The sequence below is a fragment of the Neomonachus schauinslandi genome, chromosome 5 (genome assembly GCF_002201575.2).
Source record: "Neomonachus schauinslandi chromosome 5, ASM220157v2, whole genome shotgun sequence".
Classification (NCBI taxonomy): domain Eukaryota; kingdom Metazoa; phylum Chordata; class Mammalia; order Carnivora; family Phocidae; genus Neomonachus; species Neomonachus schauinslandi.
The window spans coordinates 124992356-125017027 of NC_058407.1; the positions used below are offsets into that span (position 1 = coordinate 124992356).

General features: G+C 47.7%; 1 long non-coding RNA gene across 1 annotated transcript; it reads right to left on the minus strand.

Moving 5' to 3' along the window:
- Nucleotides 1-9109: 9109 nt before the first annotated feature.
- Nucleotides 9110-11430, minus strand: LOC110586567. Its single transcript, XR_006540081.1, has 4 exons — nt 11275-11430; nt 10840-10982; nt 9841-9939; nt 9110-9306 (listed from the first exon to the last, which is right to left on the minus strand). It is a non-coding gene; the product is annotated as an uncharacterized LOC110586567 (long non-coding RNA).
- Nucleotides 11431-24672: the final 13242 nt, after the last annotated feature.

A 24672-nucleotide genomic window follows, 5' to 3' on the forward strand; every position in this document is an offset into this window, starting at 1 on the left:
TTTACATCCTCTGTAAAAGGAAGTGAGAAGTGGATAAATCTGTGTCCAGTAAGTAACAATTTCAGTACTTTATTTGGAAATTATCTGATACCACTGAAAGTCCATCCTTTAACCTTACCTCACTATAGCTGTAAGGTTTCAAGTTAACAAAAAGGTTTTGGAAACTATTTTCTAAGTAGACCTAACATAAGCATAATAATTGTTGAAAAGTTCATTTATAAACTTTTATCCTACTTATACCTATTAATTTTCTTGCTAACAATTTTTAGATGACTCAAAGTCACATGAGCATTTAGACAGTTGTCAAATTATCTTTCTGGTGACAAATTCTGTAACAGAAAATAAGCTTATTTGGCTTTTAGTTAACCTAGGAAGGAAATAATTCCTTATATTTCATGCTGTTAACTCTAAAGACATGCCTATTTTAATTAAACTAACCAACTTAAACTAGCTTTAAGATTACCCTAGATCACATGAACTTGAAAAACATTTGGGTTTTTATTATTCTGAGTATGCATAATTTGTAGCCCTTGTGTGTCTTTAAGCCAATTAAATTGAGCTCTTGACACATTAATTTTGGCAATACCATCCTGAGGCAGAGAAGACCACAAGTGTAATATGCATGCATGGACATATAAAATCATAGAAACAGATGCAGACAGAGATCTCACAGCTTTTGTTTTAAATTTTTAGCCATGAGGCAGGTGAAATAATGCAAAACCCACCAGTTTATAAAAGAATAGTTGGATCCAAATCGTGCTCCTGGTAAAAGGTTAAGGTGACATGGGTTAAACTTTTCACTGATATTTATGAAGACAAGATTTTTCATTTGCCTAGTTTCTGAATAACTTGTTCCCCCTGCTCCTTTTCCCTTCTGATAAGAATGACCCGGGTTCCTAGAGAAGACCAGATAGAACACTTACATCTTACGGCACAGAGAAAGAGCACAAGTGCCTTCAAGACAGAATTCTGTTATCCCGAGGCCAGAATTTTACAGTAACTACAAGCCTTTTGAGATGAAGGGGTTATGTTTGGGGGTTGCTAAAAATGCTAGGTGGGCTTTGAATTACTTCCGTGTGAATTGCTGCACTTCTGTTCTTGTAAAGACTCGAGTCATAATAAATCAGGGAAACGGACTCTGGTCAGGATTTCCACCTTTGCCAGCTTCTGCCACTCTTCCCAGGCCCTCACCTGCAGGGTCCCAAGTAACAGGGCTTAAAGTAGAGCATACAGCCCTGGAATCTACCAGAATTGGGCAAAGCTTTCCATTAATTTCCATTTTAGTTTCCCATTGGCTGTTTAATGGTCACAGGTTACCAGGAAACCCCTGCTCATAGGGGGGCCCACCTCTGAGGCCAGTAATGGGGCAGACTTCTGTTGACAGTATGTAGTCTCTGCAGAGTGGAAAGGCACTTAAGAGGATGAGTGGATCATGAGTACTCAGAGGTAAGAGAGGATAAAGGGAAGTAGTAAGAGTCAAGTCAATGTTACAGTCTTTGGTTTTAGGTACCTCTTCTGTCACTTTTCATTTTCCTTTTGCAATGACTCTTTCTTTTAACGAAGCTACTTTGGAATCACGAAACCTTCTGGAAGCTTCTGCATGCCCATGAAAATGGGTAACCCATTTGTTGCATTTGGCAAACCTTGCTTTCGGGTTCACTTAAATGATCTCATCCAACTGGAATGTTCCCAATAATGGCTAACAACCTCAATAAGGTCAACTGAGGTAGGCTCAAATGACCAGAAATGGAGTTTATTTGGGAGTGGCAAAAGAACTACACTTTGGGAAATGCAGGCTGTAGCAAGCTACAGGTGAGCATTGAGGGCTTGGGGCAGGCTGGATTTGCAAAGAGGGAAAAGTCTAGCCAGAGACTAAACAAATTCATTGGCTGGAGAACAGGAAGAGATCCTTGGCATATGTTCGCTGGTTAGGCAATAAGTCTCAGTCTTCTGTAAGTCAAGCATTTATGGAAAATCAGTCTCTGAGTTCTTAAGTTCTGTTGTTCTGAAGGGACATGCGTGAGATTCTTCACTTCATATCCTCTGGTTTCATTTTAGATTGAAATCCTTTCACATTCCCCACTCTTGCTCAAGAAAGCATCACTGATCAACTATGTTATTTAGGCATTGTTTTCCCTTTTTTTCCTTCCTTGATCCAAGATGTTGTTAGTTGGAGCACAAGTCCCTTGGAGCAGAGGAAAACCATCCTCGGGTGTCGTGTGCCCCAGAGGAGGGAACTGGAAAGTGGATTTCATTGGCCCCATTTGAAAAGTAGCAATGCCAAAAACCAAACTATGCCTATTTGCAGGGGACAGGGAAGTTCAGAAAGGGCCCGAACAGAATTGGCTTTGGGGGATTGGCTGGTGTGCTCTGCTGATTTCTGGGAAGAGCTGTAATTTGTGTTAAGGATAGGTTCATTTTCCTTTATGAGCCTGCAGTGATTGTCTCCATTGTGTCTGACATTAAGTGACTCCATTTTGGTTTGGTTCTGCATTTGCCCTTTTTGATCAAGCCCCCATGAGGGGCAGCAATCACCCAATATATTGCTAAGTGTTTTTTGCATGGACCTCACCTTTTGATGATCCACGCTGTTTCTTTGTTGTGTCTTTTTCTTTTATCATACTTGGACCTTTTTTCTTTACCATGTCTTCTTCAGGGTGAGAACAGCTTCGGGAATAGTAGCAAGCGAAAGGCCACACTTGAGCAACTTATATTGGGTCAAGGCAAGGAGACTTTGTCAGGGTATACATGTCAGACATTTGCTTGCCCAAGGCTTTGAAATGCTGTCACGTTTGTTATTTTCACAAAGGCTGGATGGGTAACTCAGTACTTTAAAAAATCACAAAACAAAATGACAAGTAAGATAGAAAGACCCAATTGTAGTATAGATTTAAACCATAAGCCCAGTCTTGTTGGGAACCAGCTGAATAAATCAAAATTCCAAGATGAGTCAGACTGGACTTGTAACCAATGGGCTTGTTCTCAGACTTGATGTAACTGAACCTCGACTTCCCCAGAAGTGTTAAGCCGAGTCTGCATGTTGATTGACTATGGCGCAGACATCCTGTGCAGCCAAGAGAGAATCGAGGGCTGGCCTACTGGCAAGGACAATTTTAGACAGAGAATCTAGGGAGTTTTGCTGGGTAGCTATGGCCTTAGCACTAGAGTCAGCAGTTGTTTGATGGGTTAAAGCAGAGTTTGGGGCCCTAGCCTCATTTGCACCCCCTCCTAACCAGGGAAGTAGAGATGGGCCAAAGGAAGCAACTCCTGACTTAGGAATGCTTCCGGGTCTCCTCTAACATGATAATGTAAATTCAGGGGAGCTGACCGATAAGGTGTCTCAGTTTGGCTGTGGACAGCTGGGGTATAGAGAAGAACCAGAGCGGCTGCCTGCTTATATGCCAGTCCGGGCACTTGCAGGCCCCAGAAGAATGATGACCACCCCGGACAAAGATAAATCCTGTCGGGGTACAGACCACTCCCGCAAAAGCAGCATTGTTCATGGATTCATTGTCACATTTGCTCGTTCAAGCCAGGGGTCAGTTAGGTTTTTGGCATATTCAGGAAATCTGTCTCCCAGCCTGAAATAAAGAGCTATTCTAAATGCCTTGCAAAAGCACATGCTTCTGATGAGAGGTCATTGTGCCGGGGCCAGGTGGGACTCAGACACTCGTAAGAGCCTGGTGACGCCTGTACTGAGGTGTGGAGGTCCGGGTACCTCACTGGTCAGGCAGAGGCGGCACTGGGGAAGGGCCCTGGGAAAGCCTGGCTGCGAGAGTTTAACTGTATCAGCTGACATCGAAGGGAATGCGGGTGTGGTTCACGAAGGAAAAGTGGCCACAGGAAAGCCCAGGGGGTCCCCCAAATCATGGACAGATCAGAGTGTGCGAAGGCAGGTCCAGCAGCCTGAGAGGCTGTCTCCCTCGGCAGAGGAAGGTACGGGCTTTCCAAGTCAAGGAGCAACAGAAAAGAGCAAACGGGAGGAAAAAAACACTTAGGTGGAGGAGTCGGACTCATTTTTGCCCATCACAATTTTCACAGTAAAGCCAGACGGACGGTGATAGAGGCCTGGTCCGACCTCGGGCTAGCCGTTTGCTGCTGTGGCTGGAGCTCTTGCCTTTGTTCCTTTCAGGTCCCGTGACTCCTGGAAGTCGGGACAGATGAATCCAGGGGCAGATGCCTCCAGGCTTAGCTATGCAGGAACTGGCCAGCAGTACCAGAAAGGTCCTTTTACCTCAGGGAAGAGGGACTCTCTCCCAGTACGAGTATTCTCCGGGATGTGGCTCCTGAAGGGAGTCACAGGTCAGGTCATATTCTTGTTCAGCATAAGCTTCTTGAATTTGTGAGAGAGGTTTCTGGAAATAGTGGCAATATTTTAATAGGTCTTGTTGGGCGATCTGAGGGTCAGAGTACTGGGAAAGAGGCAAATGCATGGGTCTGCCAGTTACTATTTTTTCAAAAGGTAAGGACTTTAGATTCAAAAACAACCAGTGACAGCATCTCGGTCCAGAGAAATCCCAGAGTTGCAGAGAAGTTTCCTAATGGGGTTTTAATGATGCCTTTAGTCCTTTCTACTAGTCCTGGAGATTGAGGGGGACAGAGCGGAACAACCTCTGAGGCGTAGGAAGGACTATGCGTGCTCTGGGATCAGCAGCAGTTATGTTCATGTTAATCATGAAAACTTCTCAAGACATTAAAGTTCTCTTCCTTGCGAACAAGTTTTGTAACAGAGATAACACGAATTCAAATCATTAGCAAACGCGGGTAGAATAAAAGGTATAGGTCTCTCTGAAGACATTCCCATTTTAATTAAACCCACAAACTTGAACTAGCTTTTATTTACTGAAGATTCATCCTAGATCACATGAACTTGAAAAATACGTGGCTTACTCCTCTATTTGTGACAGTTTTAGAATACCTCATTTAATAAGTGCTTCTTTTTAAGCCAATTAATTGAAACTTGTACAAATTAATTTTGGCAGTACCAACCAGAGGTAGGAAAATGTCACCCATCTGCAGACATAGAGATCTTACAGCTTTTGTTTTAAATTTTAGCCATGAGACCAGGGTGAGAATACAAAACTGACTAGTTTACCGAAGAACAGTTGGAACAAATTCAGGTTACCTGCTCACGAGCCTAAAGCATCTGGGAAGAAGACATTTAAGATTTTCATTTGCCTACATTCCAAACAGCCATCCCCTTCTTTTTTTCCTTCTGGTAAGAATGACCTCCCTGAAGTTTGCACTTGAAAGGGATGGCCTACAAGACAAGTTCCTGCAAGGAGAATCTTCCCAACATTCCTTGGAGAAGGGCTTTGTTGCTTAAATCCAGATCAAGCCTTTTGGGACAAATTGGGAAGGTTTGGGCATTGGTAAAAATGACAGGTGGGATTTGACTTTGCTACTACAGCTGTATTTGTTCTGATAAGGATGTGATTTATTCTAAGACAGGGACCCCCGTTTTTGATTCCTCAAGAAATTGGGTTGCGACCTGAGTGACGTCACAGGCTGACCCACCCATCCATCCCACTACATTATCCTCAGTTTGCTGCTTTATATCAAGATCTTCAGTTAGGATGGAAATCAAAAGATTCCTGTGTTCCAGATTTTAGAGCTTAGTCTCTGGCTTATTCTAGTAAATCCTTCTGCAGATGGCTGCAAAATGTTTTTCTTTCCCTCTGAGCACATGGTTTCTTTTTGACTTAGGGGAGAAAGCCCCTAAAAAAGTTGCTGTCAGGCTCTGATGAGGACTCTGTACTTCCAGTCTGGCCAACTTCTGACCATAGAGCTACTTAAAAATCCTTTTGGCTCTCTTGTCAGGCTTGAGCTCAAACAGTAAATATTCCTGGCTAGTACTGAACACCACCACGGACACAAAAGGTGTCCTCAGAGAGGGTACAAAGAATACCACTGTCCCAGAGCCAGAGCCACTCAAAGATGACCAAAAACAGAGGCTGAGACGCTTCCCAAGGACTGGCAATAAGCACAGGACCCCAGCTGTACATGGAGTTCAACCCACTTCTCTGCCTGGCCATATACTGGGAGCCCCAATGTGACGGTGCCAAGCCAAGCTCACAGGACACAGGAGGGCAAAAGCTGTCGCTGGGAGAGAAAGGTTCAGCAACCCGTGGGTCTGGAAAGGAAGGGACGCCAAATTTTACCTTCCTCTCTCAAGTGGGCTACAGAGATTTGGGAGAGAGGACTCTGGTAAGGATTCTTGCTAGTTCTTCCAGGATTCCCATCTGTGGGCTCCGGAGCAAGTGGGGTTTAAAGTACGGAGTGTAACTCCTGCATTACCAGAACTTGACAAGGTGTCCCAGGTTTAGTTTCCCCTTGGCTGTTTCAGGAATAACTGGTGGCAGTTACAAGAGAATCCCCCGAGTCCTGGGAACTCTTCAAGCCCTGTATGGGGATCCTCCTCTGACAGACATGTCTCTTGCGGGTGGAAGACCATCCAGATACAGGACGAATACCACGAGCACTTGGGTGTAGAAGAGGAGAGTGGCAGGAGTCCCAGCAGTCAGACAGTCTTTTGTTTTAGGTACTGCTTCTGTCTTGGGCTTTTCATTACCCTTTTGCAATGAATCTCTCAGTGAAGCAGTTTCAGAATTTTGAAGCCTTCTGGAGGCTTCTGTGTGCCAATTATAACAGGTATCCCATTCTGTTTGTTTAGGAACCCCTGCATTCACATGCACTTCTTAAATGAATGAACTTGTCTAACTGGAACATTCCTCGTAATGACAGCTGGGATTCTAGGTTGTCTTCAGTACTGCTGGTCCATGTGCATGAGAGACTGTAACTGTTTTTAGTGTAAAACCCCTGGGGTTTTGGGGGGGTGGGGGGCACCCGTAGAGCCTTGACAAGACTGGGATCCCATTTTTGGAGTTTTCCCAAGAGGTCTGACTGTGTGCCTTTGATGGGGTATTTCCTTTTCCTGGGGGACAGCCCTTGCCCTGCTTGTCTAAGACCAGGTGTCCCTCATTGCACGGGATTGTCTTGGGGTAATAGGTGACCTGGTGTGAAACCTGCCTGTCTGTAAGCCCTTATCCTTACACAGGAGTCTTGTGCTTTGCAGAAGGTGGTCTCATAGAAAGGGGGCGAGTGTTCTAGCAGTGTCCATGGTCCCAGTTCACTGGCTTGAGAATGGGGCGAGATCCTGGGCAGGTGTTCGCAGCTCAGGAGAGAAGTCTCATTCCTCTGTAGATCAGGCACTTAACGGGACATCAGTCTCTCAGCTCTTAGGTTCCGGTCTTCTGAGGGCACATGCCTGAGAGCTCCAGTTTCACTGTGGAGTGAAATCGCTTCCCAGTGGCCACTGTAGTTCTAGCTTGTTCTACCACCACAGTCCTTAGATGCGAAGTAAGGAGCTGTGCTGGTAGGTGGCACACTCCGTTCTTTGGAACCTGGGGATGCCTGTTCTTCAGCTGAGCCTTCAGTCTCGTAGAGACAAATGAATACGGACGTGCCACTGGTTGGGGATCTTGGGACATTTCACAGTGTACCTCATGGTGTGGAAGTTTTCTTGAGGTCAGTGGGTGACCTGGTGGCCGTCTAACCCATTCTGTAACCAACTTACCCTAGCACGGGGGTCTTCGAGTTAGGGGGCAAGCGCTCTAATGGCTTTTAAGTGCTTGACCTGTGCCCACCAATTTTGCAGCTTTGGCTTCTGAGGTTCTCACTGACAACAGACCTCTTACTGCTTTACCTCACGGGCACATTAGCAGACCCGTAGTAGCCGAAGAGAGGATACTGTGGGCTGGCCAGGAGGAGGCCACAGGTGCACACCACCGGCAGTTCCCAGCACGGAACTATGGATGGAACCAGCAACCCCCAACACATGGGCACTGGGGACTAACTGGAGGCTCGGGACTGAGGTGCCAGGTGCCAAGCCCTGGCCTGGGACTGCAGACTAAGCGAGGGCCAGGGACTCTGTGAGAGCCTCCCGTCAGTCCAGACAATGTTAATGCTGGACTGGGAAGCCAACTCGATGGGGAGCCTAACGCAAAAAGAGCAGAGCTCAGAACCGAGAGGAACTTACCCATGGCCCTCGGAAATGGTGACAGAGACCTCAGGGGGTTCACAGGTACAGCTGCCTGTGTTTCATGTTGTCCCTGAAGCTATCTGAGGTCTCCTTGGGATCCCACTGCTCACCAAACTGTTAGAAAACAATTCAACTGAGTAAATTTTAAAGATCTTACTGGCCTTTACTCAATCAAGTTGCAACCCCAGTCCTTGAGGAACTAAAAATACGTGTCCCTGTCTTGCAAATTCAGTCTTTACTGCAACAGTCACACAGCTCTGGAAGCAATTCAAAGCCCACCCATAGTTTTTTGTTTATTTTTACCAATTCCAAAACCTCCCCTATTCACCTCAAAAGGCCTTGCAGATATTTTAAAATATTTAGATTTAAGAAATAAAATCCTTCTGGGAGGAACTTGCCTTCATTCCCTGTGTCTTTGAGACGTAAATGCTCTATCAGTCTCCTCCAGGACCTATCCTGTAGGCCATTTCTTTGAAGTGCAAACTTCAGGGAGGTCATTCCTACCAGAAGGAAAAAAGAGGGGGAAGGCTATTTGGAACTTAGGTGAATGAAAATCCTAGGTGTCTTCTCCACAGATGCTTTAGCCATCTGAGCAGGTAACCTGAATTTATTCCAACTTCCAGAAACACAATTTGGATCCAACTGATCTTTTATACATGAATGGGTTTTGCACTATCGTGCCTGACTCGTGGTTTAGGGCACATAGAGCCAGACGTGGCTAGTTCTCTTTCATCTCTGCCTCTGCTTCCTGTTCCCACATACTCCTGGGGTGAAGGCTGCTTGGCCTTGCTTGGGCCTCTGCCCTTCTTTGAAGCAGTCAGTGACTGTGGTTGGAGGATTCTAACTGGCCCACCTGGGGGAGAGGGAAGGGCACCACCAGGACCACAAGGAGTTCGAGAGGGACTGTCTCCCAAAATACAGCCTATGTCCCTGTGGATCCAACTACCTTCTGCCAGAAAAACGTTCTCAGTCCCTCAGGCACATGGCAAAAGGCACTTCTGTCAGGGTGGGTACATGGGAGTTAGCCCTTTAGCGCTTACGTACCATAATAGGGACCCATGGCCGGCATCAGAAGAAAGGGTCTGTATGTCATTTTGCTTCTGAAAGCAGCATTCATTCCCACTAGATCAGGAGTTCCAGGCCCAGGACTCTCAGCAAAGGCCACCATATGCCACCGATGCCTTGGGTTTTCCAACTTCCATGGGTTTTTTAAAGGCCAGATGAGAAACATTTACAAAATCCACAATGCCTTCATCCATTCGTTCCTAGAGAGGTCAGCCAATGAGAAAGATGGGCACGACTGCAGCTTCTCGCTTACGGGGCTGGGAGGAAGGTGCTCGTTCAGCTTGCTGTTCTCTGCACCACATTGGATTAGGATCACGTTCCTTCACCCATCCGTCCCGAACCCTAGCACCAGGCATTAAAGACACACAGACCTAATAACCCGGAATCACAGACCAATGTAATCCAAGGGACATGTCGCTTCAACACCTGGAGGCTCAAGGCCCCCAGTTTCATCCCTGTAGGAATCAGTACAAATTGACACTCAGAGGGAGCTAGGAGCTGCGCTGGGAACAAAGGCAACAGCACCCAAGGGGCTCCAAGCTGGACCTGCAGTTTAGGAACAGAGCACAGAGCTCAGGCAGCCAGCCAAGGGGGAGTGAGGGGGCCCTCCACCTTCTCAGGCTGCAGGGGCTGCTCCTGACCTTTACTCTTGCCCCAAAAGAGCCAGTTTGGGATCAGCAAGGGGCTATTTTTCCGAGTACTGAACATGGGCTTCGGCGTGTCTGTGTAATTACCTCTTGGCTTCTCCCCGGCCTCCATGGTGACGCATACCTCAGGGACTTTTTAAGTCTTTTGTTTTCATTCTAGTTTCTGGTATGTTTTCCATACAGTTTCTATAATCAGAAAACAATGCATGTTTAAAATAAATAGCACGCATTCAAAAAATTTTTTAGACTCCCGTCCAAATAACTTCTCCGTTTCACTTGACGTTTTGGACGTGCTTCTGGGACAGAATAGTATGTAGGCAAAGCTGGGGGCGCCTGGGGTCTCCTGGAGGGCAGCCCAAGCAGCTGTTCTCCAAAAAGCGGAATCCCATGGAAGCCCGGAGCTCTGAAAGCTCCTGCGCCGCGCCGAGGGTAGGGCCCAGACAGCAGGACTTCGGAGAGGTCTCGGCCAGGTGTGAGCAGCCCCGCCTCCATCCTCCCCGCCCCCTACGGGGGCTCCCGCGGCAGGGCTCCTGCAGGTGGATTTTGCCATGCCTGGGAGCAGCTTGCCCTACTGGGCGCTCTGCTCCACTAACCCGCTGCTCTCCTCCTCGCCCTCCCTGCAGGAGCTACACCGACAGCTGTTTCCTGGACTCCTCCCTCTATCCCGAACTAGCCGACGTCCAGTGGTACGGGCAGGAGCAAGCCAAGCCCGGCACCCTCGTGTGAGCCAGCCGGCCTCAATCTGACCGCCTCAACGCCATTCAGAGATCACCTCACTGCCTCTCATTTGCCTTACCCAGACGCACTGTCACCCCGCACCAGCTTCGGCCCTCAGCACTTTGTTTCCTCCCGTCTCCGCATCCCCTTCACCCTCAAAAACCTGACTGAGGAGACATTCTGGAAGGTTCCGGTCCCACTGTGTGTCCCCCTGGTGCTCTCGCCCACGGAGAGCCAGGCACCAATCCTCAGCGGCACCTTGGTGGCTTCCCCGTGCCGTGACAGCCCCCAGGCCAGGAACCATCAGGGAAGGTGGCGGACATCCAGTTTCCATGGACAAGTGGCAGGAGAACAGGAAAGGAGACTTACGTACAGGGTGATCCCGAAGGACTGTTCCGCTTTGGCCAGCCTGCGCCCCCCTCACAGGCCCACTGTGCGTTCGGTGAGGAGGATGCCTCGCGCGTGCGCGGCGAACACTCAGTTGACACTTGACATGTTCCCTGGGGGAGTGGCTGTTGGGGGAGGGGAAGGAGATTGAAAAAGGAAGCTTCACGTGTCCAAGATGCATCCGAGGATCACAATCAGTTCTATGCTGCCAAAGATTTAAAAAAAAAAAAAAAAAATTTAAAAATAAAAAAAAATGAGGGGCCAAGAGGAAGACATTCTTCAATGAAATCTTTTAAATTCTCAACTGCTACTAACTCATCACAGTGAAAAGTCAACCATTTGTAAATTGTTTCCCCTCTTTATCCCTCGCCCTTAACGCCCCACCTTCTCTCTCAGGCCAGAGCCTGGAAAACTAACCCGGTTTGATGGTCAAGTGGAGGGAGCCAGAGGGGCGCCGCGGCCTCGGGTCCCCAGGGGTGTGGACACGGAGGACAGGCCTGCGGGTGGGGAGCAGGGGGGCACCGTCAGCCCAGTCTGCACGGGGGTCCAGTCCAAGCTCCCGGCTTTCCTGCTGGGGTCTGGAGGAAACGGAAGGTGGGGATTGCCACAAGCGCTTCTCTCTCATTAAAACAAGCAGTAAAAGCGTATCCTATTGTTTTGCACAAAGTGTTTGATTTTATTTTTCATGGGAAACCAAGGGAAAAAGCACATCGCGATCCATTCGAGTGTTTAACTGTTGTGGCTCATTTTATACTTGTTAGCACTTGTGTGACAAAGAGCTCAGACCCGACTTCTCTCGGCACCCAGTTACCAATGTGTCACTTATTCCAAGAACCCAACTATGCCCTTAGGTAGGAAGAGTTGACTCCCGCGTCTACTCGCTAGCAGGCGGAGCGGGCTGAAGAGCACGCCAGCTCCCAGAGGGCCCAGATGCCTCCGGCGTTGGCAGCTACCTTGACGTACCACAGTCGTCCGCAGCAACCCAGAGGGGAGGAAAGAGCCGCACGTTTACATGTGTCTTGAGCTATGCTTAAGACACAACTGGAAAGCCATCTATCTTCAAAGGCCTCAAAAATACTTTTATAATCCTCACAAGCGCACACTCTTAGTTGGGTTATTCAAAATGGCACAAACACGGTCTCCACGGAAGTGGGACGCTGTGCTTATTGGCGCAAGTGGGGGGGGGGGGGGGGGGGGAGGGCCCATTTTTCTCACTTGTAACGAGTTCCTATTGGAAAGGCATTTGACAGCCAGGGACAGGAGCTGGTGGGGCAGGGTTAGTTTTGGGGGAAAGCAGAACCACAGTTAGCTTTAGCGTAAAAAGAAAAATCTTCGTTTTTTTTTATGTATGTGTAATCCAAGAAGAACGAGACTCTACCAGACCAGGAGGGAAGATGGACCCTAAAGTAAGTTTAACAACGCTCCCTCTATTGCAGCTTGGAAAGCGCTGTGGGCTCATGGCACGCTGGGGCCACTCCAGACAATTCAGGGCCTGCTTTCCCCAGGCCTGTGGGCACTGGACTGGTGACACAGCTTGGGGGAAGGGGCGAACGTTCACAGAACACTTGGGTAAACCCTGCGGGATAAACAAAACTGGTTCTAATGTTATTACCAGATCCTGGGGACGGAGGGGTGGTATTTTTGTTGCTGGTATTTTGACGATCAGAGCTACGGCCAACAGGTTTTTTTTCCTTCCCCATTCAGAACATTATACACTGGGCCATTTTTCTTTCACCCCAAAGACACACTGGCTAATCAGACTGAACTGTGTGCGACAGGAAAAGTGCAGAGAAACAGAGGAGACGAGGTCACGTGGCTGCAGGTTACCAGCATGTCCCATAGTTTCAAATCGGGGCTGCAGTACCCCCCCCGCCCCGCCCCGGATCGCGCTAGCCCAGCTGGGTGACTGGGAATGCGAGACGAAAAATCTTTCTCAACACTTGGGTTTTGAATTCAGGAGGCAGAAAGGAACAGAGAGGGAGGGGAACTACAGTTCAGACAAATGCCACGATAGTCTGGTAGGAAAGACAGAGATGAAGTAAAACAGGTTTTACTGTTGAGCTGCGTTCGGTTACTACAAATGTACATAATGTTAGTCCTTTGAGAGCCACGGGATTAAGGATCAGTGTGGTGGGGAATGGTAGTTACTGTAAACAAGCGCTTGCAAGCTCTTCACAGATCCGTCTTTCTTTCAAGCAAAATAAGATGGAATATGAAGCCCCTGGTCTGATATAAAGCCCCTACTGGATTCTTTGGATACGTGTAAGAAGTTGCCTGTTTAGCCTGAAGACTGGTGGGGACACCTACATCAGACTTTGTTGTGAGACAGGTGGATTTTTTTTTATTTTATTATATGCAGGTGAGTGTTGAAACTGTTAAAATCCCAATTCGTTTTCATTCAGTGTTAGTTCTAAATAGAGCAGACCCCCTCCAGGTGCTATCAGATGACCAGTTACTGCTTAGTTAACTAGGTGTAAAGTTTTACATATACATTCATGTCAATAGTTTATTACACGTTGTGTAAAATGGACTCTAGTTTAATAATGGGGAGAAAGGATTAGGTTGCTCCTGAAACTGACTGTAGAGCATGGAAAATGATTTTACTGGATTCTGTTCAACTGTAATCAATGAAAAGGATGTATGTTGTAGACAAAATTGCAGAATTAAAAAGAAATCTGCTTTTAATTTATTCTTTTTGTATTAAGAATTTGTATAGTACCTTTACATTTTGCAAAACAGTGTTGTCAACACTTATTAAAGCATTTTCAAAATGAAAAGATCTCAGTTGCCTCTTGGAGATTTTGTTTCTAAGTGATACAGGCTCTGGAAATCTCTTAATTCGAGTGTCTGCGGCCTTGCTGGACTCCTTTTTTAAAGTCAATCGAAAGCTGATCTTACTGGCTTGCTCAATACAGATAAGCTCAGTTTGTGTAGTCAAGGCTAATTCTCCCTTACTCTAATCGCCTTGTTAAGTATACAAAGAGAACACATTCTCTATTATGTATTCCTGCCACAAAAAGGGATATGAGGTTAGAGGTCAGTCTTTGTCGGGACACTGGCGGTTACAAATAGTTACCCGTATGCAGTCCATGCCAGGCGTGGGTCCCGTTCCCACACAGCGGTATGTGGTGGAGGAGACACTGAGGGAATGTGGCTTCGGAGGCCATCCGTGGGCTCTCCGCCACCATGCGGTCCCCCGGGGTCTGTGCAGGATGCCGAGGGCCCATTAGGGAGACGGCAGGGTGCTCAGGCTCCTCAGCAGCCCTGTGTTCACCCTACTGCTCAAACCCTGTCCCCCACCACGTGAATCACATCATCCACACAGCAGCCGGCTGGCCCACGGGCACCAAAAGCCCCCACTTAACGACAAGACGGCGACTGGCCTACTTTTGCAGAGACTGCGCTGGAGCTGCGTCCCCGACCCCCTGGCCCAACAGGCATCTCTTCACTAGCGGGAGCCCAGAAGTCCGGAAGCCAAGAACATCCCCCGGGTGGAAAGCCCCTGCTGAAGCATCTGCCACTAGAGCGAGCTAACCCCTGCCCAAAATGAAAACAATCCACAGAGAACGCGAAGCATGTTGGAAGCAAGCTCGTTAGGACATTTTACACTTCTAAGCCCTTGAAAGCAACCAGCGGCTCTGTATCTCAAGATGATCAGCGCTCATGTCAAACAGAGATCTTTTGTCTTTTCTCCATAAACATGTCACAGCTCAGGAGATAAATCCACTATCTCATTAAGCTCCGATGATCCCATGAAGGCAACGCAGGAAGACACTGCTTTCCCACTTCTCCCCACCTCTTACAGCGCGCGCACGCACACACACACACACACACACACACAGTGCTAACAAAGCAGTTCTACGCAGCTATTATTTCAGTTATCAGAGAACACAAACACCCAGAAGTCCCAGTAGAAAGCAGTAAACAGAGCCCAGGCCTTTTGCTTTTTTCTCCCAGAGTACCAGTTCCAAACAGCCCATCCGTAAGACCCTCTGTACAGCGAGCGCCAGAGAGCCACTGGCCAGGGCTGGCGAGCAGTCACGCATTGCACGTCTGGGGAGGAGCCCAGTCTCCAGAAGCTTACACTCACACAGATTAGACACGGACCCACAACCACAGCGTAAGGGCAAAGTCGCCAACATGAAACAGAGGAAAAGATTCAAAGGAGTCCAAAGGGGACGAAATCCCCAAGTGTCTAAACGGGATCTCACTGCTAACTTCGTCCACGGAGCCGGCTGCTGGGAGTCACGGCCGCCAAGAGGGCAAGAACCTCCTGCATTACACCCTCTTTGCTGTGCACAAAGTCTCCCCCGGGGCACAGCCACTATCCCCTCAGACAGGAGCTGAGGGGCCTGCAGTGCAGGGGTCTAAACAGCGAGCAGACTGACAGAGCCCACACATTTACACTTGTACAAGATTTATCAGAAACCCATTTCTCTCCCCATCAACTGCTATCCCTACACACGAGTAGGTTCCTTTTGTTTTTCATTCATTAATCCGTTTTCTGTCAAACCCACTCTAGGCCTGCTTTCGTTCCCCCACTCTCCCAAAACCACTGCTGTCAAGGTCAAGGAGGACTCCCACAGTGCCACAGACAATGGTTAATTCTCTGTTCTCAGCTCATGTGACTTACCAGTAACACAACACCGTGGATCCCCTCGGGTCCTGCTCCGGAAGGCCAGGATGCGACGCCCTCTGGGGTTTCCTGCTCACGACGGTTGGGGCCCTTCTTTCCAGCCTCCTTGGCGGTTCTCCTCTCCCCGGCGCCCGGGCATCGGCGTGTCCCAGCTCTGTGCTCGGGCTCCTCCCATCGTCCACCACGCTTCCGGTAGCTCTCCCTTGGCCTCAGGGTTTTCAGTGTCATCTAGGGGCTGATGACATGTGTCTTGATCCCCGCATTCCTAAACTTGAACCTCTTCCGGCCCGGCAACATCTCCCCTGCAGGTCTAACACGCTAACATGGCCAGAGTGGAGGTTCTGAGCCTCCCCTCGGAATCTGCTCCCTCACCACCTTCCTCAGCTCAGCTGCAGGCTCTACAGCAGTCCAGGGTCAGGCCAGAAGTCCTGGGATTGTCCCACCATCGGGCCAACCCCACTGGATGATCAGCCAGTCATTCTCTATTTCTCACCTCCCATCTGCAGCAAACCAGAGAGATGCGGCATCCGTGCCCTGAACAGACTTCTAGGAGATCGGGAGTGCAGGGAGGGGGAGAAAATAAGTCAGTTACAGAAAGGTGCTAAGAAAGCAGGGTCAGCCTTAGGACAGGTGGAAGAATAGCTTTTCCTCCCAGTAAGGTAAGAAACGTTGCTGGTGAGTGTGGAGGCAGATGGGGCGCTGACACCACCCCCCCCCCCAGTCAGCCTGGCCCAAGCAAAGCCAGGTAAGGCCACAGCTAAGCATGAGGGAAAAGAGACAGCGGGGCGGGGTCAGCAGAGAGCAGTCAGCTGAGAACGGCCCCCAAGAGGAGAGAAGATAGAGAATGTCCCAGTATCACTTGGGATCCAGGGGACACCGGACACTTAGTCAACACCATCCGGCGGCTCTGGAGGACTCTGACGGGATGACGCAGCTTGGTTTTTGTAGTGCTGTGGGGCAGCACAGAAGGGTAAGACGAGGGGCGCGTGGGTGGCTCAGTCCTTAAGCATCTGCCTTTGGCTCAGGTTATGGTCCCAGGGTCCTGGGATCGAGCCCCACATGTGTGCTCTCTGCAGAGCAGAGAGCCTACTTCTCCCTCTCCCACTCCCCCCGCTTGTGTTCCTGCTCTTGCCATCTGTCAAATAAATACATAAAATCTTAAAAAAAAAAAGGGGGGGGGTAAGACGACAGGAGAAGGTCCTGGGAGAGTGACAGCAATGATGACAAGGGGAGCCTCAGGGAAAAGCCAAGCCAAGAAGGTCCTGAGGAAGTCAAGGCCACCGCAAGAATGGGCAGGATGTCTTGAAGAGCAGAGCGGGAGCAAGGAGGGAGGCAGCAAGGACAGGACCTCGGGACCAGACAGCGGGGAAAATACAGGTTCCCCCATGACCTCAGTCAGCCCCTGGGGGTGAATCCTGTCATCTAGGAGGAAAGTCTCGATGTATGTTGATGCACGCTAGTGGGAAACCCATCCGAGCTTAGGGGTGCCAGGAGGAGGACCCCTGCCCTTTGTGCAGGTGCTGCCCATCTGGCTGCCTTTTGGATTGGGAGTCCCAAGACCACGGCCATGATCTCAACAGAGATGATTTCCTATGAAAGGCTGGACTGTCACCCAGATGGTGAAGAGGGGACAGCAAAACGGGACACTAGATCTCAAAGAGGACCCCAGGGAAGCGGCCAGTGCTCAGGGCAGGGAAACAAAGGCGAGGGAGGGAATGGGAAAACCCAGAAGCATGAGGAGGTGCCCCGCAGAGCTGGAAGTCAGCCCTCTGAGGAGCAGACTGAGGGGTGCTGCTCAGCTTGGTGGCCGGCTGCCGAGTGCCCCAGGAAGGTGGCAGAACCCGCAGATCTCCAAGTGGCAGAATGAAGCCGCTGCTCCGAGTGTGGAAAACTGCCCACGGGAAGCAGCTCCTTCTTCAGGAACTGAGGGTCCTGCTGGGCTGTGAGGGACAGAAAGCCAACAGAGGAGCAGGTCCCTCTCCCTCCTCCAGCTTCCCGTCTCTCGTGTGCCCACTGTCAGGGGAACCCAATAAGAAGCCAGCCACCAAGGAGAAACATGTCACAGCCGCCACGGAAGGGGTGGTGGGAGCGGGGAAAGAAGAACCTCGCCACCCGCACCCACCGGCCCTCGTGGCCCCGAGCTGTCCCCGTCGCCTCGCTAGCAGGCCCACGGCGCCTCATCAACGCACGGACCCCAAGGCTCTACAAGCAGAAAGACTTGTAAAAGCTACCGCCATGTTAAGAGCAAGCCAATCTTCAATTTTTAGATTAAAAAAATGTTAAATACACAAGTATCTTTTTGGCCCATGGGAGTGTGAAGTGAGTCATGGTCTCAGAAGGAAGAGCAAGCCAAAGCCTATTTCCCCCCAAAATAACGAAGTCCCAATCGTTGATTTTCTCAAGTATGTTTCACATTCATAACAAGTATTTGGGAGTCTGTCCTCTCAAAGTCATTTCTTACTCTAATGAAGATCTGGGGAAAACCCCTGAGAGGGACAAGAGCGAGATGCTCCCGTCTAATAAGCTGGGTGACAGAATCTTCACGACCCGCCGGAAGCACTCATCTGGGTCTCAGATACCTGGTTGTCTTTGAACTGCCTTTAACATCAGCCTAATTTAGGGCTTTTCTGCAGCTGGTGACTTGGTGCCAGCATCCACCGGATTCACTCAGATGAACGCGGTTACAGGTACTTTTACCTTCGCAGGATGTGGCGAAGTCCGATCTTAGTCCAGCAGACACAGATGCACCCGTAGAGCACCATCCCATACCTGCCACAAGTCTCAGTGATGTTGAAAGCCAAGAAATATCTGAGTAACGTACATGTTGTTTAGGGACTGAATCCATATATGGGAACACAGTCCTGGGAAATGACCCCACACTGTTCTCATGAAACAGGAGGCCCAGAGGAAGGCAGCTGTGATGGTTAATTTTGTGTGTCAACATGACTGGGACACGGGGTGCCAGATGTCCAGTTAAACATTTTTCTGGAGGAGATGAACATCTGAATCAGTGGACTAAGGAAAGCAGATGGCTCCTCCCAGAGTGGGTGGGCCCTGTCCAATCAGTTGAGGGTAAGGGAGACTACGCGCATGGGCGCGTGCTCTCTCTGCCTGATTGTTGAACTAGGGTATTGGTCTTCTCCTTCCCTCAGAGTAAGACTTACAGACAGCAAATCATGGGGCTTCTTGGCCTCCATAGTCACAGGAGCCAATTCCTTATAATATATATACATTTATGTAATTACATATAGTTTCTGTATTTTCATATATTTATAAATTTCCATCATTTATTTTAGAGAGATATAGATACATACATACATACATCTCCTATTGGTCTCTCTCTGGAGAACCCTAAGAAGGCAGCTCAAGGTTTATACAGTGACTCCATGGTACCACCCAAGAACCAGCTCTGCCACCTCTAGCATGTCTCTCTCACCATCAATGACTACAGGACGGCAGCAAAGCATCTGAGGTTCAGAACCACCTTCCAGAAAAGAACAGAGAAGGGGCAAAAGATGTCTGTCAGCTAAGTCTATTTCTTTTTCTTGGAAAAGCAATAGCTTTCGGGAAGTCCTACCCAACAGACTCTCTCCACAGATTATTGGCAGAACATGTCACATAACCAACCCTAACATCAAAGGGTCCTGGGAGAGCAAGCAGTTTTAACTGTGCGCATTGCAGCTCTGAACACATTAAGCTTCTATTAGCAAAGAGGAGGAGAATGAAAACAGGGTAAGCCACCAGCGAGCGCTGTCTACAACACACATATATGGTGTACATACTTGCACACCAAAGGAAGAGAAAAATCACCAGGTCTTAAATAATAATCTAATAAAACCAAAGTATAGCAAAAAAATTTTTAAAAGTCACATGATTTCCTCTCTCAAATCCTATACCCTTAAAGGCACACCAAGACGATGACATCATTAATCAAGAGAAAAAATTACTGTAAGACTAACACATAATTTGATTTTTGTACAACCTGGCACAGGTAGCAAAGATTATGTCAATATCTGAGCTCGTTAAAAGGTTATTTCCCCTTTGCATAAAAAGGAACCTCGCAGAGAGGCAAGCCACAGAGCGGGAGAAGTATTTGCAATAAACGTGTCCAACAAAGGACTCCTAGCCAGAAGAACAAACTATGATCAGTAAGAAAAAGGCAGGCAATTAAACAGAAGACATGTGCAAAAATAAGATCCTGAATGGGAACGTCACAAAAGAGAATATCCAAATGGCCAGCAAGCACATAAAGAAGGTGGCCACCTTTATGTGTCAGCAGGGAAATGCAAATTAAGGCCACAGCATACCACTTTAACCCATCAGAAGGGCTAAAATGAAAATGACAGAGTATGTCATGTGTGGCCGGGATGTAGAGTAGCTGGAACTTCAAATCCTGCTTGGGGGGCTGTCCACTGTACAGGCCGTTTGGAAAATTCCTTGACAGTATCTAATATAGCTGAGTATGCACATACCCTATGTCCCAGACATTTCACAACATGGTGTGTACCCTACAGAGATTCGTATTCACCAAAGAATGCACACACAACATTCATACAAAAACTGGAACCAACTCAAAAGTCTATCAACAGTAAAACAGATAAATTATGGGACGTGGCCATGAGAATGAACGAATCACAATGACACATGATGAGGAGGAGGATCAGAAACCAGAAGAAATGAAACATAAAACAAGTCAAGACCACTGAGTCCATTTACAAATGAGCAGATGAAAAATCAGGCAAAACTAACCTATTAGTGACTGCGAATGGGTGCAGGGTTTCTTTTAGGGGTGATGAAATGTTCTGAACTTAGATTGTGGCGATGGTGGTACAACTCTGAATATTCTAAATCTCTATATACTTTAAATGGGTCAATTGTAGGGTATGTACATTATGGAGCAGTAATGATGTTAGACATTAGGACCATGGTTGTGACCAGAAGGGGGCATGAGGAGACTTCCGGGGCATTAACAACGTTCTTTCCTGACTCGGGTGCTGGAGACTTTGGGGAGATACTCACTTTGAAAAATGTATCAGGATATGGTAGTCTTCTTATTTGTACATTTTTCTATATTACACAATTGCTTAAAAATTGACATAAAAAGGAATGTAATCCAGCCCTACCTCAGCCTTGGGAAGTAATCTTTAAAGGCATGAGCCAACCCTCAATAGAGATTTGATGCACGATGTATCTTTCTCTGCCTCAACCCTACCTCTGAGCTCCCATCTATTTTATACCTTGGTTCATCTCCCTTTATACAACTGACAGCCAGCATAAGGTGGTCACCAAACCACGCTGCCAACTATATGTTGTGTGCTGTGGTTATCCTCCCCTTGGGGGTAGTCTCTTCATCTGAAATGTAAGAACTGCTGCTTCGCAAGTACTTAGCATTGGAAAGGTTTTATAATCTGCTAAACTTCACACTAACCTTGAACGCTGAGTGTGATCTCTATAGCTGTATTTAAAAAACTTTTTAAAAGTAGAGTCCTTCTGGGCACATGCACCCCAATGTTTATAGCAGCAATGTCCACAATAGCCAAACTATGGAAAGAACCTAGATGTCCATCAACAGATGAATAGATAAAAAAGACGTGATACACACACACACACACACACACACACACACACACACACACACACACAATGGAATATTATGCAGCCATCAAAAAATGAAATCTTGCCATTTGCAACGACATGGATGGAACTAGAAGGTATTATGCTAAGTGAAATAAGTCAGTCAGAGAAAGACAATTATCCTATGATCTCACTGACATGAGGAATTTGAGAAACAAGACAGAGGATCATAGGGGAAGGGAGGGAAAAATGAAAAGATGAAACCACAGAGAGACAAACCATAAGAGACTCTTAATCTCAGGAAACAAACTGAGGGTTGCTGGAGTGGAGGGGTGTGGGAGAGATGGGGGTCTGGGTGATGGACACTGGGGAGGGTATGTGCTATGGTGAGCACTGTGAATTGTGTAAGACTGTTGAATCACAGACCTGCACCTCTGAAACAAATAATACATTATATGTTATTTAAAAAAAAAAAAAAAAAAAAACATGGAAGAGGATGGAGGTTTGTTCAGGACTTAAAGAGTTATCAACAATATAGTTATTCCCAAGCACCCAGTTGTGCCAAATCCTCATACCCCACTTTCAGCCGTATCTCCAGAAAGCACAACCTTCACTGTAATAGACCTTTGTAGTGACCCTGAAAGCCAATACCTGTTTGCCTTTACATGGGAAAATCAACAATTTAGGGGCGCCTAGGTGGCTAAAAAAAATAAAAAGTAGAGTCCTTCTGCCCTGAATTCATCTACCAGGTTATTTCCATCCTTAACTCTACTGATAATTGGTGGTCTTAATGGGTGGTTTTCAAACTACTGGTCACAGTGCATTAATGCGTCGTAACCCTGTTTGGAGTCACAGCCAGCATATTCTTAAAAGAAATACAAGAGAAGAGTATGTGAGTGCTTTTGTTTCAGTTATATGTGCATTCATGTATGCACGCATTTGTTACTGTTATACTTTGAATTGTGGTCAGAAAGTTTCCAAAGCTACAGCTTTAACTCTCCTGCTTCCCGGGAGGGCAGAACCTCCAACCCAAGCTCAGACTACAACACTAAAGCTTCCCGATTGTTCCTAAGTCTTAAAGGCAGAGCAGTTGGGGGGAAAAAAAAAAAAGGCAGAGCAGTTGGACAGGAAAGGCAATTTGGCAATGACAAACTGTGAGTTCAGAAAGGCACAGAGAGCAGACTGCTCAAATGACTCTTGCCCATCGTGGGAGGAAGCTCAGTGAACACTTCTGAGGTCTCGGATCATACTCGAAAGGAAGCTTGAAACTTCTTAGCTGCTCTCCCCGGTGAAAGTATGTATCCAGCCTGAATGCTGTGAGGGAAGGCTGACAGTATTTTCAAAGCCGGTGCTTATAGGCGGGGAGGCGGGACCCCACAAAACCAAGCCGACCGGCAACGTGAGGACGGTTAGCTCCAGCAAGCTGTACCAAGGACCCCGGGGTTTAGTACAGGCACAACTGAGTAAGTAATCAAAGCTTTCATAATAAGCTTTTGGTAAATATACAAAATCTTTTTTTTAAACGAGCACGGCTCCCAGATCTTGAATGGGATCGGCTCACACCACAGCTGCCGCCAGCCACACTGCCTTCCCCCGAGTTACTCCACACCCCCAGAACTTGTTTTTAAATTTCAAAAGATGTTCAGGATACTGTTAACCATTAAAGTACTAGTGTGTGGTCAGAATTCAGCCAACGGAGCTACTGGGTCTGTGATGAAAACCAGTTGCCATAACAGTGGTCCTGTAGTGACCCTCAGGGGGCTGGTGCTGGCTCCTCACACAGCTGGAAACTCCCACATCAGAAGCCGTGAGGAAGGGCTTGCAGCTCAGGACTCCCAATATGGTCCCATACCATACATTTCTACGGGGCCAAGTTGGCCAGCGAGGGGCTTCATGGGAGCGTACTGGGGAGGCACATCTCCAAGACACTCCGACAAAGGCGATCGCGACACTGCAATTTAACGCCCCCCTTTCACTAAAACTGCCCGAGTTCTACCATCTCCTATGTTAATCCTTAAAAGGGGGTGACTGTGTGGCTGAAAAGGAGCCAGTGATAACGAATCCCCAAATTCAAATCTACCAAAGACTCTGGAACACTTTTCTGTTGTCTTTTCTAAACCGCTCACAGAATAAATGACTTTCAAGTGAAAAGACAGTTGTGTTTCTCAAGTATTTACGGGGGTCAAAACCCAGGGCAATCGAAAGTGTGAGAGTAGGTCAGGAAATCACCAGCTGGAAGGACTTAACACCAAGAAGCCCTTCTGCTATCAATCCTATTTCCCATTCCTCCCAATTCTCGCTGAGCTCGGAGCAGATCCCTCAGTTCTGTGACTCCTGACAGCTGCCTTCCCAGCTCGGGTCTCTCGGGACCTCCCCCTTCTCCTCAGGAGATCGGGACCATCCTCGTTCTCTCTCCCTCAATTGTCTTTGGCCTCAACTTCATTTCCTAATTTTCCCCAAAGACTGAGAGCACAGCCCTGGCTTCCAGGCTGCCACAGGCTCTGTGTTGTAATGCTACAATCTACTGCTTGGTCTTTGCAGTTGGCAAGAACACTCCCAGAAAATACAGGATTACTGGTGAGAGAATACCAGCATTTTATTAAATCTGACTCCAGAAAGAACTCCTCTGGACAGGAGTCTGGGCCGGCAGTAATGAAGAAAGGGAAGAATGGTTAATTTCAGGGCTGTGACTGATTTTTAAAGGATGCCTTTATTATTTTAAAAATAGCTAAAACCAGAAGTATGTCATATCTGCTGAACTAAAATTTTCATGATGTGGAGAACGCAGGAGGTCACTGTTCTATATAGCCACGTGATTATTTGCAAGTAACAGAAGACCTTTAATTTCAGGGAAATGGAAAGCTTTTCTACGAACCTGCTTCCCTCTACCTAAGCCCCAATGGTTGACATTCACAGGACTATAGAAAGTTACCATTTTTTTTTTTTAAACCTTCTACCCATACAGATCAATTTTAGAAGGTATTGGCGTCACCTGATACAGTTTCTTCTTTATGTGGAGTATTAACTAACAGCAAATGGAAAGACAACATGAAAACAACGGACTGCCATGCTGTGGTCTGATTGTGAATAAAGAGAAGTAATTTGGGGAGTATTCATTCAACAGTATTTATCAACAAGTCCAACACAACAAGATTACGTAACTCAAGTCTAGACTAGTGTCCTATCTTACGAAAGTCTCTCTCTCATTTGCCCTAGAGTAAGCTCTCCTAAGTCCTAACTAATTTAATCATAAGAAATGGTTTCCAAAGTGGGGAGTGGGGTAGGGAATAAGCCTGATTCAATTCAGGACGGCGGGCTCCAGCCACCCTGTGCAGAAACCCAGCAGAAATGATCCGACAGGCATGGCCATACACACGTGACCACAAGAGGCTCTCGAGCCTTCCCAAAGGGGCCAGAATAGGTGACCGTGGAGCTATGAGAAGCTACCCCCACCTACGACTCAGCGGACTCTAGCTCCCACCATGTCCTCTCACCCTTTCAACTCCCAACTGGCTGAAATCGGGAGCAGTCACCGAGCCCAGACACAGTCCCTGCTTGGTAACCGCTCCTACCCCTACGGCTGTCGCTGCCACCCCCCCATCGTT